The sequence below is a fragment of the Aquarana catesbeiana genome, linkage group LG07, assembly GCF_042186555.1.
Source record: "Aquarana catesbeiana isolate 2022-GZ linkage group LG07, ASM4218655v1, whole genome shotgun sequence".
In the NCBI taxonomy this organism is placed as follows: Eukaryota; Metazoa; Chordata; class Amphibia; order Anura; family Ranidae; genus Aquarana; species Aquarana catesbeiana.
This window is the reverse complement of record NC_133330.1, coordinates 178,967,928-178,982,261: the sequence shown is the minus strand read 5'-3', so window position 1 is coordinate 178,982,261 and position 14,334 is coordinate 178,967,928.

Here is a 14,334-nt window from a genome sequence, read left to right as displayed (position 1 = left end):
TTCTTGCCATCTTTTTGTAAATTGTGCATGGTTTTTGATATTGTCACTGGTGGACTGTAGTAACAAAATATCTTGGTCAAGACTATTGAGTTCAATCTGGTAGTGGGAAATAAGTAATTTCATAAGTTCTGTAGTACATTGTGTCAATGTTTTTTTCCCAAGCTGTCTTAAGCTCAGGACTGACATTTGGAAGGAGGGGTATAATTGCATTTGTAGCCCCAAAGGACTAATATTTTCTTGTACATACTGTTGTAAGAAGTCCACGTGCCAATGCAAGTTAGATTTATTTTTCAACAATCGTTTCATCTTGACCATGTATTGGTTAGTCCCCATTTCTTGTCCTGTATTGGCTTTACAATTGGTCTGGATCTCGTTCATATAGCCCGTCCAGGCTGTGCCTACAAAGTCCATATTTAAAGTGCAGAAGAAAAGTTGTAATATGATGAAGGCATTATATCACAACAGTGAGCATGATGCCACCCCTTCTGCCCCATACCAGGCCTTCACCATTAGTAATATGCTTTACCAAGGGAACAGCAACGTTATTTTCACTAGTAGGGGACTTCAAAAATGTACAACCATGGGACGCATGCGTGGCTCTCAGACATGGCGGACGTGTAGAGGCTAAGCTCCAGATCCCGTCTGCTCTCCAGACCCCCTAATTGCTAGAATCCCGAAACTGTCGCCACGGGGGTAAGCATACAAACTCCTTGCATTCTTATAGCACCCCATGGGAAAAATCGGCCAGCAAAAACACTACTATAGGCCGCTGCTGGACCCACGCTATCAGACCGCAATGGATAAGTTCCTCACTAGACCGCAATCCCCGGCCTTGCCTACATCCGCGGATCCGTTTGTTGCTATGGACCCCTCGTTGGGGACGGATGAACTGGACAGTGACACATTTCAAACACAGAATTCTCAGAATACTCCTGCAATAGCCCCTAAAGGTACACAGGCTGTGTTAACCCTGGAATTGCTGGATGTAAAGCTCCAGACCCTCCTCCAGCAGATGACATGCGCTTTTGCTACAGTGGTGGGTAAATTATCCCAGGAACTATGGGGGGAAATAACCCAAATAGGTGAGAGAACTGATGCCGTAGAGACTAAGTTTGATGAGCTTATCCATTATGTACAGGAACTAGAGGAAGAAACATCCTCACTAAAACACACTCTATCCCAGCTCCAGCTGCAACAGGAGGACCTGGAAAACAGGGAAAGACGTCAGAACTTACGTTTTCGAGGTATACCTGAGACTGTAGGAGACAATGCTCTGCGTCAATACTTGCTGGGTCTATTTAACACACTGGCCCCAAAAATTGCAGACATATATTGGAGACTGGATCGGACGCATAGATCCCTGGGCCCTATGCCACCCTCTGGAGCTAGGCCTAGAGATGTCATAGTTCACTTCCATTACTTTGACAGCAAGGAGGCCTTGACCCTTGCCACACACAATAAATCCTCCACTGAATACAAGGGGGCAAAAATCCAGATATACAATGATCTATCTCTGATCACTCTGGCAAAACGCAGAAACTTGTGTCCAATTACCCCTCATTTGCAAAATTTACGCATTCCATATTTCTGGGGTTTCCCGTTTCAGCTGATTGTACCTCGTGAGGGAACTCAACACTGCCTCCGTGACATACATTGAAGAGGAAGCATTCATAAAAAGCTTGGGCCTACCCGCACTGCCTGATGATGTTGTTATCCCGCCTGCATCTCTGCAGGGCCACAACGCCCCTACCACACCTAACAGGGTCTGGACCCCAGTCCAAAACAAACAGAAAAGATCCTTCTCTACTCCTCAACGCACTCCTCAACGCTCATGCAGACGTCCTCCATGAACAGACGACAGCTACATTTGGTCCTAATTTTACAGGCAGGATTGCCTCTAACCTAGCCACAGACTATACTTGTTTTTCCTTTTATTTTGCCTGTGAACTTTTCTAGGTCATTTTTCCTTTATTTTTTCTTTGGTCTGGACACTGGATGAAATGGATCTCCAACAATTGGAGATAACACCACGCATACCCGTGGGGTAAAATATATCTAAAAATACTCATATTTTTGTTCCTTCTCTCTGTGTGCATTGTTCCTGTTTGCAAAACGTTACAAGGAAGAAAGGGACCTTTTTGCATTTTTTTGTTATGACAATTTCTAACAAAATGCAACATACCTGCTGGAGAGCGGGTGGATCCCCCCCTCTTTACGTCTCCATCTGATGGGAGTCGCCAAGTGGCCCCCCGTTTTGTCTGTGACTTTTGTCTAGGACTCCTGAGTAGCACTTGCCTCTCAGCCGTATTGACTTTGTTTTTTCTTCTTTTTTCTTTTTGTTTTTTTGGACCCCTTTTGGGTTCTACCAAACTCTTTTTTCTACCACTGTGTTTATGGTTGTATCAAGAGCTGTTCACAATAGGTATACTCACATATTTTCATAGGGCAATCTCTCACTTAAGAGAATTACAGGTGTCTTGTTTCATAGAGCTAAATAGCAGATACACTGTTAATATATTATGGCTTTAAAAATAATCTCTCGTAATGTCAAGGGTCTGAATTCTATCCAGAAGCGATGGCTTTTAGAAGATCTGGTGCAGATATAATGCTAGTACAGGAGACTCATTTCCGTACTGGGGGTTTGATGAAATTTGCATCTGAACATTTTCCTACCTCCTATGTAGCCTCTGATCCTTCGGGTAAGGCTGGAGTAGCTATTCTTATCAGAAAAGCTTGCCCCATCAGGGTTAAAGACAAGTGCATCGACCCCCACGGGAGGTTTGTTATCCTGGTTTGCGAATACATGTCATCTACTTTCACGTTGGTAAATGTATATGCACCCAACTCTGGCCAGACTGTCTTTTTGCAGGAGTTATTTGGTAAGATACAGAGATACTCCCAACCCTTTATGATAATAGGGGGAGATTTCAATCTGATTATGTCCCATAGAAGAGACAGACATATACTTTTTGGGGACATAACACATCAGCGAGTGATCTCCCAAGCCACTTCTAGAAAACAAATTAGATCTCAATGTCTACTAGACGCCTGGAGAATCAAGCACCCAGCGTAAAGGCATTATACCTTTTATTCTATGGCTCATAAAATGTATTCTAGACTAAATCATTTTTTTATAACAACACCACTACTCCCCCATACAGTAGACTCTGATATATCCCATATTACTTGGTCAGATCATGCCCCCAATTCATTTTCAACCTCTTGTTACACAATCCTACTTCTAAAACATGCCATTGGAAACTTAATGAACATCTTCTTAGCTCAACTTCTATCAGGGAAAGACTGACCAGGAAACTGACCGAGGTAGGTTTGGTGCGGGACATCTCGACCCTTTGGGAGGCCCACAAGGCCGGCTTTTGCGGCTTCTGCATTGACAAGGACTCTCACCTTAAGAGAGATAGCGAGAGCCGTTGGGATTCTTTATTAGCCGATTTGAGGCATGCAGAGAGGAGGCTTGTGGACTCCCCAACAGTTGAGGCCCTTTGCAGGGTAGTTGCACTACATAACCAGCTGAAATCATTAGCATACAGTAAAACAGCAAAATCCCTTATGTGGGCAAAACAAACATTTTATGAATTCTCTAACAAGCCACATAGGATGTTGGTCAATAAACTATGCCCACGCCCTTTTCATTCTTATCCTGAATTCCACCATTTTCCTCCATTGTTTCAGGATATATACCAATGTCTTCACCAATGGGCTACATACCCCATTACTATGCTTGGTAGAATTAACGTCCTAAAGATGTCTATATTGCCAAGGTTACTATATCTTTTTGAAACCCTACCAGTGGCAATACCTATTAGTCAGCTTAAGGCTCTCCACAGGGGTTTTTTGAAATTTATATGGAATAATAGGACACATCAGATAGCAAGTTCAGTGGTATTCTCTCTAAAAACTCAGGGGGGTTTAGGTGCCCCTGACATCATAAAGTACTATTATGCATCTCACCTTCGGATGGTAGTCTCCTGGTCATGTCAGGTGGCTCCAAACAGATGGTCAGAGATAGAGAGTGGTGCCTTATACCCAGTACATCCTTGCTTGCTGATATGTTCTCGTTCCCTATCAAATAATCCCATATTGAAGAATATGTGCTTAGCACCGATGCTGTTCACCAAATCATTATGGGGTAAATGTGTGTCAAAGTATCTGCTCTCTTCACCATGCCCCCCCATCTAACATATTGCTAAATCCAGATTTGCCAGACAGCTTAGCCTTTGGACACCTGCTACCCTGGATGCAGACACCCCTTTTTCAATCACGTAACCTTGTACATCCGGTCACCCGCAAATTTCATGCCTTTGCAACTCTACAAGAGAAATTTTCTATCCCTCAAAGCCTATTTTATTTCTACCTTCAAGTTAGACATTTTTTTTATTCACTATGCCTGACTCTCACTCTGGACTCAGCCACTCCCTTCGAACACTTATGTGCTGAGGGTCCCCACCAACTCCATTTATTATCATCCATACACCACATTCTGCATGAATCTACGAAAACTTTCGTTAATACTGACCTGTATATGAGCAAATGGAATATGATATTGGGACATACTATCCCTATGCAAATATGGACTAAAATTTGGTTGTCAACTTTTAAGTCCTCTAAATGTGTGGTCCAGAGGGAGATGGCGGTGAAGATCTTAATGTTTTGGTACAGAACCCCAGACCATATTCATCACATTAATCCTACCCTCTCACCTAGGTGTCGGAGGTGTGGAAAAGAGACAGGTTCACATTTTCACATTTTGTGGACATGTCCACTTATACAGGAATTTTGGTTAGAGGTTATGCAAACAATCCAGAATGTAGCAGACGTATCACTCCCCTTAGATCCTATTCATTATTTACTTGGGCTCCCTTTTCCAGGTATCTCTAAACCAACTAAACGATTGACCTCCTATATACTCCTAGCTGCTAAAAGAGCTATACCATTGTGCTGGCTATCCAACACTCCCCCTTCCCATCTACAATTCTTACAACTTGTAGCAGAAGTCAGAAGGATGGAATTTCTTACAGCTACGGTACATGACACAGTCTCTCAGTTTGATAAAATTTGGGAGCCCTGGGACCAATCCAAATATGGGGATCATGCCAACTGAATATATTTTGAGGATTGAAATATGTTTTTCTTAATAGCCCCTTCTCCTTCCCCCTTTTGTTGCTCTCATGTAAATCCCTTCATTGTGAGATGATGCATACTTTTGTACACCCTGTAATTTGTGCTTTTGCCCTTAAGTACCTGTTAATGCTCTTAATGTACATTATGCAGAAAAAAGAAGTGTTATTGATTTATGTTTCTAAGCTGTGATTTCTTATGTACCTATTTAATGTCATTTGATACCCTGTTATGTACCAATTATATTTTTTTTAATTCAGTAGTTTTTAGTATCTTTTCACAACAATAACATAGGAAACAGTATCCGTCACATAACAAAATGGAGTAAAGGGATACAGCAGTTGAATACAGATGTCATAATCGAAATTACATGTATGCCGTGCTCAATAGGCGTATTCCATTACTTGCTCAGAGAGAGGTGAAGGTTGTCATCTCCTATTGCAGGCACCCCGCATTGGGAACACACTGTGTCCTGCAGAGGAGACTACCCCTCCAACCTCTATAGAGTTTTTCAAATGACAGGATACAAAGAGGAAAGGGGGGAAGAACAGGATAATATCAGCTGTTGTAAGAGTATAGGAATACAGTATTGTGATGCACACGTGTCATAGATTGTATGTTTTCCATTTAGTCCACGGTTGCCACTTGTGAGTGAATTGTTTCAGTTTGTCAGAGTGAATTGTTGTGATTTGTTCGTGGGCCAATGTAGAATCTATCACGTCCCGTATGGTGGGTGGGTCTGGATTTTTCCATCGTTTGGTGATGTTAAGTTTGGCTGCTGGGATAGGAGTCTGAATGTGGATGTCCAGAATGTTGTCAGTTTAGGGAATCCCCAGAAGGTATGGAGGAGGTTGCCTTTTTAGCCACATTGTTTCCAACTTAGAGCAGTTGTGGTGTGGTGGAATTGAGAGATTTTGTCAGGGCTTAGATACCATATGAGTAGTAGTTTTATAGTAAGTTCCCACAGGGTGGAGCAACTGGTGGCTTTAAATGTGGCATTACAGGCTATGGTCCATTGTACATCGGTGTAGGTGCGTTTTAGGTCATCTTCCCATTTGAGCAAAGGTGCAGTTTTAATAAAGAAGCATTTTTGTTGCAGAATGTTATTGAAGAGTGAAATTCCTTTAGTATATACAAGCTGAGGAGGGGATTTTTGGAAGGCCAGAGGGGGAATGTTGATATACAGTGTTTCGTACTTGTGTATTTGTAGAGATCTGAGTTTGGGAGATGAAATTCATGTTGAATTATAGGAAAGGGTTTGATATTGTCTGATGTTGTCTGTGTTAAAGTGGTCATTAATATAGTTCACCCCTTTTGATTGCCATGTTGTGAAGGATATTGAAACCATGACGTGATGTAGCGCCGCTATCTGGATTTTTTCAAGCTTTAAACAAGGCTTTCATTGTAGGAGGAATATGTGTAGGTATTTTAGTTCCCAGTATTGTACTGGTGAGCCAGGGGTAAAGGGAATGACCTGGTATATAGGACGCTTCTATTGTACCCCAGATTGTAGCAGGAGAAGGTAAGAGCCATTCCTTGAGTTGTGTGAGTAGAGAGGCTAGATAGTAGTCAGCAAAATCAATATAACCTGCTCCTCCTACTGATCGATGTTTAATGAGCATGGGCGCAGCGATATTTTTTACCTTGCCATATAAATTTGGTAAGCATAGATTGAAGTGATTTAAAGTAAGTAGTTGGGAGTGGGATAGCTAGAGTTCTAAATAGATAGAGGAGCTGGGGTAGATGTAGCATTTTGAATGCCGCTAGCCTTTCTATCCATGAAAATTCAAATTTCGCTAGATTAGTAAGGTCCTGTTGTAGCTTGGTGCGATATGGAATAAAGTTTGTTTGGAATAGAGTTTTAGTGGATTTGGTCAGCTGTATTCCTAGGTAGGGTATGCTATTATCTGCCCATACGTAGGGATAAAGGTTTTGGAGATGGTTGCTAGAAGTTGCGTCTATGCCTAGGATAAGGATAGAGGATTTCGTGTCATTGACTCTATAGTAAGAGACTTTGCTGAACCAGGTAAGTGTCTTTGCACTGCTGGTAGTGATGTCATGGGATCGGTAATCATTAAGATTACATCGTCAGCAAATAGGCTGTTCTTGTAGTCACGTGAGTTGATGGGGATCCTGGATATTTGTGCATTCACTCTAATATGTTCCGCTAAGGGTTCCATTATTAGGTTGAAGATTAAGGGTGAGGGGGCCCACTTGTCTGGTTCCATTAGTTATTTGGAAAGGAGAGGAGAGTATGTTAGATGTGTACACGCGTGCTGATGGTGTTGTATATAGGGCCATTATTGCTTTAAAAATTTGACCTTAGAAACCAAACTTGGCGAGTACTGAGGCTAGATAATTCCAGTGAACCCTGTCGAACGCCTTCTCCGTGTCCAAAGAGAGGAGCAGAGAAGGTGTTCCAGAGGATTCAGCGTGGTGGATGATATTGATTATGCAATGCGTTGCATCGGATGTTTGTCACCCCTTAGTGAACCCTGATTGGTCTGGGTGGATTAGGGTTGGGAGGATATTTATCAGTCTTTCTGCTATGAGATTTGCATATATTTTTTAGTCAATATTAAGTAGGGATATTGGTCGGAAGTTTATTGGAGATGTGGGTTCTTTGCCTGGCTTTGGTATAGTTACTACAAGTGCATTTAGCATTTTAGAAGGGAAAGAGGAAGAGGAGGCAGCGCTATTGTAAAGTTTACATAAGAGTGGCGCTAGAACGTGCTGGAATCTTTTATAGTATTCTCCAGTAAATCCATCTAGACCTGGTGATTTGGAGTTTGGTAATTTATGAATAATTTGTAAAATTTCTTGAGTTGTGAAGGGTTCATTGAGGGTAGAGAGCTGTTGCTGGGATAGGGATGGGAGTTTGACGTGATTGAGGAAGGCTTGGATGCCTTCTTGGGAGGGTTGATGGGTGTCATGGTCATCTTGGATGTTGTATAGACTACTATAGTATAAGCTAAATGCATCAGCAATAGCTTGGGGTTTGAGGACTTTCTCACCGGTAATCGGGTGATGGAGGAAGTGTATTTTAGATTTGAGGCGCTGTCCTTTATTTTTGGAGGCCATAGATTTCCCTACTTTATTGCCATAGGAGTACATTTTAGCTTTGAGCTTCCTTTGGGATTTTTCAAATGACGCTGGTAATAGGGATCTGAGTTCCTGACGTAGGGAGAAGATTCTGGAGAGGCAATGAAGGGTTTGTTTTATTAAGGGATTCTGAGGCTGCTAGATCAGCTGTCAGCTCGTCTAAGCACTGTGTCCTTTTCCTCCTAACTCGGGAGCCTAGTTGGATAAAAGTACCTCTAATTACTGCATTGTGTGACCCACAGTGTCGCTGGGTCAGCCACCGAGTCAGCATTAAGTGAAAAAAAGTCTTCTAGGTCTTTTAGGAGTGTAGAGGCATGGATGGGATCTTGTAAGAGGAAGCTATTGGCTCACCATAGGTATGTGTTAGGATGGGAAGGTTTACTCGACAGGGTAATGCTGATAGGGGCGTGGTCTGATCAAGTGACAGTGTGAATGGTGGATGCTGATATTTTTTGCAATAACCATTTATCTGTTACAAAAAGATCTATTCGTGAGTAGGTGTTGTGACGCGGGGAGAGATATGTGTAATCTCGTTCGTCAGCATGAAAACATCTCCACACGTCATACAAGTCGTTGGTAGCCATATTTTTACACAAGGGAGATTCGTGTCTCCTAGGGCCTGAGGTTGTGTCCATTTTATTGTCTGGTGCTAGATTGAAGTCTCCACAAAGTAGGAGATGGCCCTGTTGGAGATTCTTTGCTTTCTCAATGACTCGTCTTAAGAATGGCATTTTGCGATGATTAGGAGCATATAGGGATAGCGACGTGTATCGAGTATTGTCAGTAGAACATATAAAGATAATAAATCGACCTTCTTGGTCTGCAATGCATTTATGCAGTTGGAATGCGACAGAGTCTCTAATAGCTATGAGCACCCCTCTTTGTTTCTTCGTGTAGGAAGATTTGAATATGTGGGGAAAGTTTTTGTGGTTGCAAGAGGGTGCTGCCGCTAGGTCAAAGTTAGTCTCTTGTACACAAAGGACATCACATTTAAGTGACATAGCTGTTTTCCACATTGAAGCTCGTTTGGCCAGGTGATTGAGGCCCTTTGCATTGAGTGAAAGTACAGTTAAACTCATGATCTGAAGTTGGAGAGTTGTATATAGCTGAGGAAAGACATACAGTTGTAGAGTTTGAGGAGGGCAGATGCCCAGACGGCGGAAAGGTGGTTGCAAGATTAACTGTGTTGGAGGAACTCCAGAAGAGGCACAGAAGGGGTGGTCAGGTGGCAAACCGTGGTATGGAGTATGAAGACGGTGGTGAGTTCGCTCCCAGGGGAGTAGTAGTATGTAGCGTTGCTATGCACTGGGGGCTGTATCCTGATGCGCTTGTTGTCCTGTAAGGAAAGAAGGGAGAAACAAAACAAAAAAAGACAAACGTGGAAAAACGAAATAAGTGGTCAGCAGTGGAAAACTCTGGGAGTCGCTGACTAAACTAGGGGGGAAGTTCAGAAACTTTGTAGATTCAAGCATTCGGCTGAACTTGAAAGTAAGTTGGGTTATAGCGAGGTAGACAGGAACAGTCATTTATAGTTGGTCCTGAGATTTCCCTGACAGTGTTTCCTTTAGTGAGGTGGTTTGGTGGAGGTGGAGGCACCTGGGTCATCCATAGGGAGCTCTGGAATGATTCCCCATGAGCGGAGGAGTTTCATGCCACTTGCAATGGTGGAGACAGTGTGGGCTGCGCCATTGCGGGTAATCAGTAAAGTGGCTGGGTGACGCCATTTATAGGTCAACTTGTGGTTGTTGAGGGCTTTGGTAATTGTTTTTAACTGCCTTCTCATTTGGAGAGTATGTTGTGATAAATCTGTGTAGATTTGGATGCCAGTGTATGGCGCGGGTAGGGTGGTGATTGTTCTGGCTTTTGAGAGAATTAGCTCTTTGGCTTGAAAGAAATGAATTCTCATAAGTACATCTCTGGCGATTTAGTCCTCTAGGTGCCGTGGTTTAGGGATCCTGTGTATGCGGTCTATGGTAAGCTCAATTGGTGTCAATTCGGGTATTAGAGCAGAGAAAAGGCTGGTGGCGTAAGCCTGGAGCTCAGCGGGTTTAACAGATTCAGGGACCCCGTGCATTTTTATGTTGTTGCATCTCGAGCAGTCTTCGAGATCCGCAAGTTTTGCTTTGATCCATAATGTGTCATCTTTCTGTTCTGCATACGCATCTACAAGATCATTAACTGTGTCAGTACACTCCTCCAGTTTGTTTTCTATGTACTGTATCCTGTGATCAATATGCTGCATATCTGGCGTAAACTTATTGATGAGGGAGGAAAAATTTGCCATGAGGGAGGATTGCAGTGATAATATCACATCCTTCATTGTTGTGTCCAGGACAGGCTGATCTCGTTTTGGCATAGCATTCTAGATTTAAAGCTAATTTTGCTGGCCTGCCAAATGAACATAATATTATCCAATACTTCATTTTTTTCTATCCCCCATTAATATAAAGTATTTACAGTTTGCAGTAAGCACAGTAGAACAGAACTAGTCGTTGCCTTATTTAATTAGAAAGATTTTTTTTCAGCCCTAACACAGTGATCGATCTTCTTTCAGGAAATACAAGAGCTGATACCACAATTAAGTATGTCTACTCAAGAAGAAATTGGTGAGGATCAACCTTGTTTTCAAAATGACCTTTAAGTGGGGTCTGGGTGACATCCTCTTTGCTGAAACACCATCATCTGCTTGTGTGGGGAGCACAGAATGGTGCACTTATTCAAGGTGCATACTAGGGTTGCACCGATACTAGTATCGGTATCAGTGTCGATAACGAGTATTTGCCCGAGTACTTGTACTTGGGCAAATGCTCCAGATGCTTTACTCCATACTTTTGCATGAAGAGGCTCCTGGAAGTCAGTGGGCGGAGTGGGTGGAGAGTGCGAAGCATGAGTCTTGGCAGCAGTAGAGAGCGAGTCCTGGCTGCAGAAGGTAAGTTAGCTGGGGCAGGGGTGTGGGTCGCAGCCGCATGTGCCATCCATCAGAATCATTAGCAGAAGTGACGGTCCGTGTCTCCGTCAGAGACTGTACACCACAACGCTCATCTTGGTACACCCTGCACTCGGCCTCAGTAAGCATGCAGTCACAAGGCAGCAGCGGACATCTTGTTACACCTAGCCTATATAGTTAGTGAACTATATGGGCTGGGTGTAACAAGATGTCTGCTGCTGCATTCTGACTAGGCTTACTGAGGCCGGGTGCAGGGTGTACCAAGATGGGCTCTTGTATACTCTTTATCTTTATCTCATTGATTTCATTTTATCATGTCAGGCTGCCAGCAATTATCAGTGCTGCATTTCAGTGCCACTGCCTTCCAATCAGCTCCACCTATCATTGCCCATAAGTGCCACCCATAAGTACCACCTATTAGTGCCCATACATGCCACCTATCCGTGCCAGCCATCAGTGCCACCTATCAGTGCTGCAAATCAGTGCCCATCAGTCAGTGCCACATACCAGTGCCACCTATCAATGCCCATAAGTGCCACCTATCAGTGCTAGCCACCAGTGCCAACCATCAGTGCCGCATATCAGTGCTGCAAATCAGTGCCCATCAGTAAGTGCCACATATCAGTGCCAGCCATCAGTGCCGCTAATCAGTGGCCATCAGTCAGTGCCACCCATAAGTGCTGCATTTCAGTGCCCATCAGTCACTGCCACCTATCAGTGCCCATCATTCAGTGCCACATACCAGTGCCACCTATCAGTGCCCATAAGTGCCACCTATCAGTGTCCACATGTGCCACCTATCAATGCCCATGAGTGGCACCTATCAGTGCCAGCCATCAGTGCCAAAACTGTCACTTTAAAAAAAGTATCGGTATTCGCGAGTACTTGAAAAAAGGTATCGGTACTTGTACTCAGTCTTAAAAATGTGGTATCGGTGCAACCCTAGTGAATACCCATGCCAACACAGGAAGAGTCTAGCTGCTGCAGAGAATTAGAGGTCCTACACAAGTATTTTGGAAGACAAAACTGCACTCTTGAAGTACAATATTTTACAGATATCAGGCTAGAAGAGGGAGTGCTGCTTAGTCACATCAGAGTTTCAAAATACTTTCCACGTTCTCTACTGAGATACCATCCAAAGAGGTACATCTATATCTTTCTTTTTATCTCACTATGCAATCATCTGCAGACCAACATAGAATAAAGGAAGTGTTCAATAGTATGTGTATTATTTATGGTTTGTTTTATAGCAAAAATATTACCCTAGCTCCAAATGACATATATAATGCAATCTGACATTAGGTTAAAACATTGCCCCCCTGTAACATAATTCTTATTCCTGGTGATACTGCCAGTAAGTGTGTTTTTCTAATTTCTTTAGTAAAGCAAGCTGTAATAAAAAAGTGGAATCTACCAAATTTAGACAAACCAAAGCTTTTTTGTCCGTACTTCTCTTCTGAGTCAGAGTACACTTACTTGTGCTCTCTTGTGACCTAGAAGCAGGCAACAGGCTAAAGCCCACTGTCAGATGATGTGATAGAGCTGCTTCAGTTTCTGGAAGTATCCCAACTTTATTGTTGGGATCCACCCAGCAGCATGATTGCCAGCTGGCTCTGGCTCTTAGTGAGCGACTGAGAGCCAAAACCAGCTGCAGCTGTCCTCTTTCCAGCTCAGTGCTCCAATGAAGGGCAGAGCAGAGAGCAGTGACCCACAGTCACCTCTCTCTGCTCTGGAAAGATCGAGCACTGGGTTATCATCAGTCATGTGAACCCTTTTTTCTTGGTCTTAGAGCCAGAGAGGGACAGCTGCAGCATCACACCAATGCTGCAGCATTGAGGTCAGTATGTTACATAGTTAAATAGATAGTTTGGTTGAAAAAAGTCCATCCATTTTTTTTAATTATTTCCCCAAATTCTCCCTTTACACTGAAAGAGACATTTACATTGGTATACTTTTTTGTGAGTGACAACCTTTACCCCCAGAAGAACCAAAATTTGAAGAAACTGCTTAAAAAGCGTTGGTTACAATTAGGCTTAAATTTTTGTCACTTACAAATCTATGAGTCAATTTAATAATAATTTATAGGTTGACAATGCTCCTCTCCAACAGTTGCTATGCTGTTCCTTCATAGATACAGTGTAGTCACCCTAAGACAGACAATTGGGTTGATTTAGTAAAACTGGAGAGTGCAAAATCTGGTGCAGCTCTGCATAGAAACCAATCAGCTTCCAGTTTTTTTTTTCAAAGCTTAATTGAACAAGTTTAAGTTAGAAGCTGATTGGCTGCCAAGCACAGCTGCATCAAATTTTGCACTCTCCAGTTTTAGTAAATCAAGCCCAATGCATTAGTATCATGATCAACTGGTTAAAAACATTTAAAAATATACACCCATCATATGTAAAGATTGGTAGGCTACAATAGATTAATTTTTGTTCATACCAATAGTAAATATTTTTTTATGCAACACTGAGACCTCTTTTACACAGATGTTACCGCTCCATTTTGTTGGTTACCTTCACATCTGTTTGTGATATCATAATCAGCAAGTCTGTACCAAGTGTACCATTGTCCAATCATTATTGCTGATAACCTAAGAAAACAATATGAACAAATGTATACAAAAAAGCGCCAAATGCTCATATGAACGGGGCCTAACACCCCAGAAAATAAATAATGCATAACGTTGCTGAATACCCCTGTTAAGTGTTTGAGCAGGTCGTGATGCATCATTCATTTAGCTTGACACTAATCATTCTGGTTTGATGGTCTGTTTTTACACTTTAAAGGTTAACATAACTTACACATTTTTTATTAAAAGGTGTCTATGCAAAGCTTCCTATCGTGCCTTTACCTTCTTTGCATATGGTCATCTTGGGCCCAATTATGAAATCCCCATACTTTCCGTGTGGTGATATTTGTGCAAACATGCTTTCCAGACCCTGAGAGCCAGTAAACAGAGTCTTTTTGGAGGTCAGATTATAATGCTGCTGAGATGGCAGAAGATAACTTCTAGGTGAAAGAATGCTGTTGAGATAAAAGTTATTAATTTTTTATTCAGTCATTTTATTAGGTTGAAAATTTGTATTTACTTTTGAAGTTTACCATCCAGCTGAGAAAATAATAAAAACAATTCAATAAAAAAATCT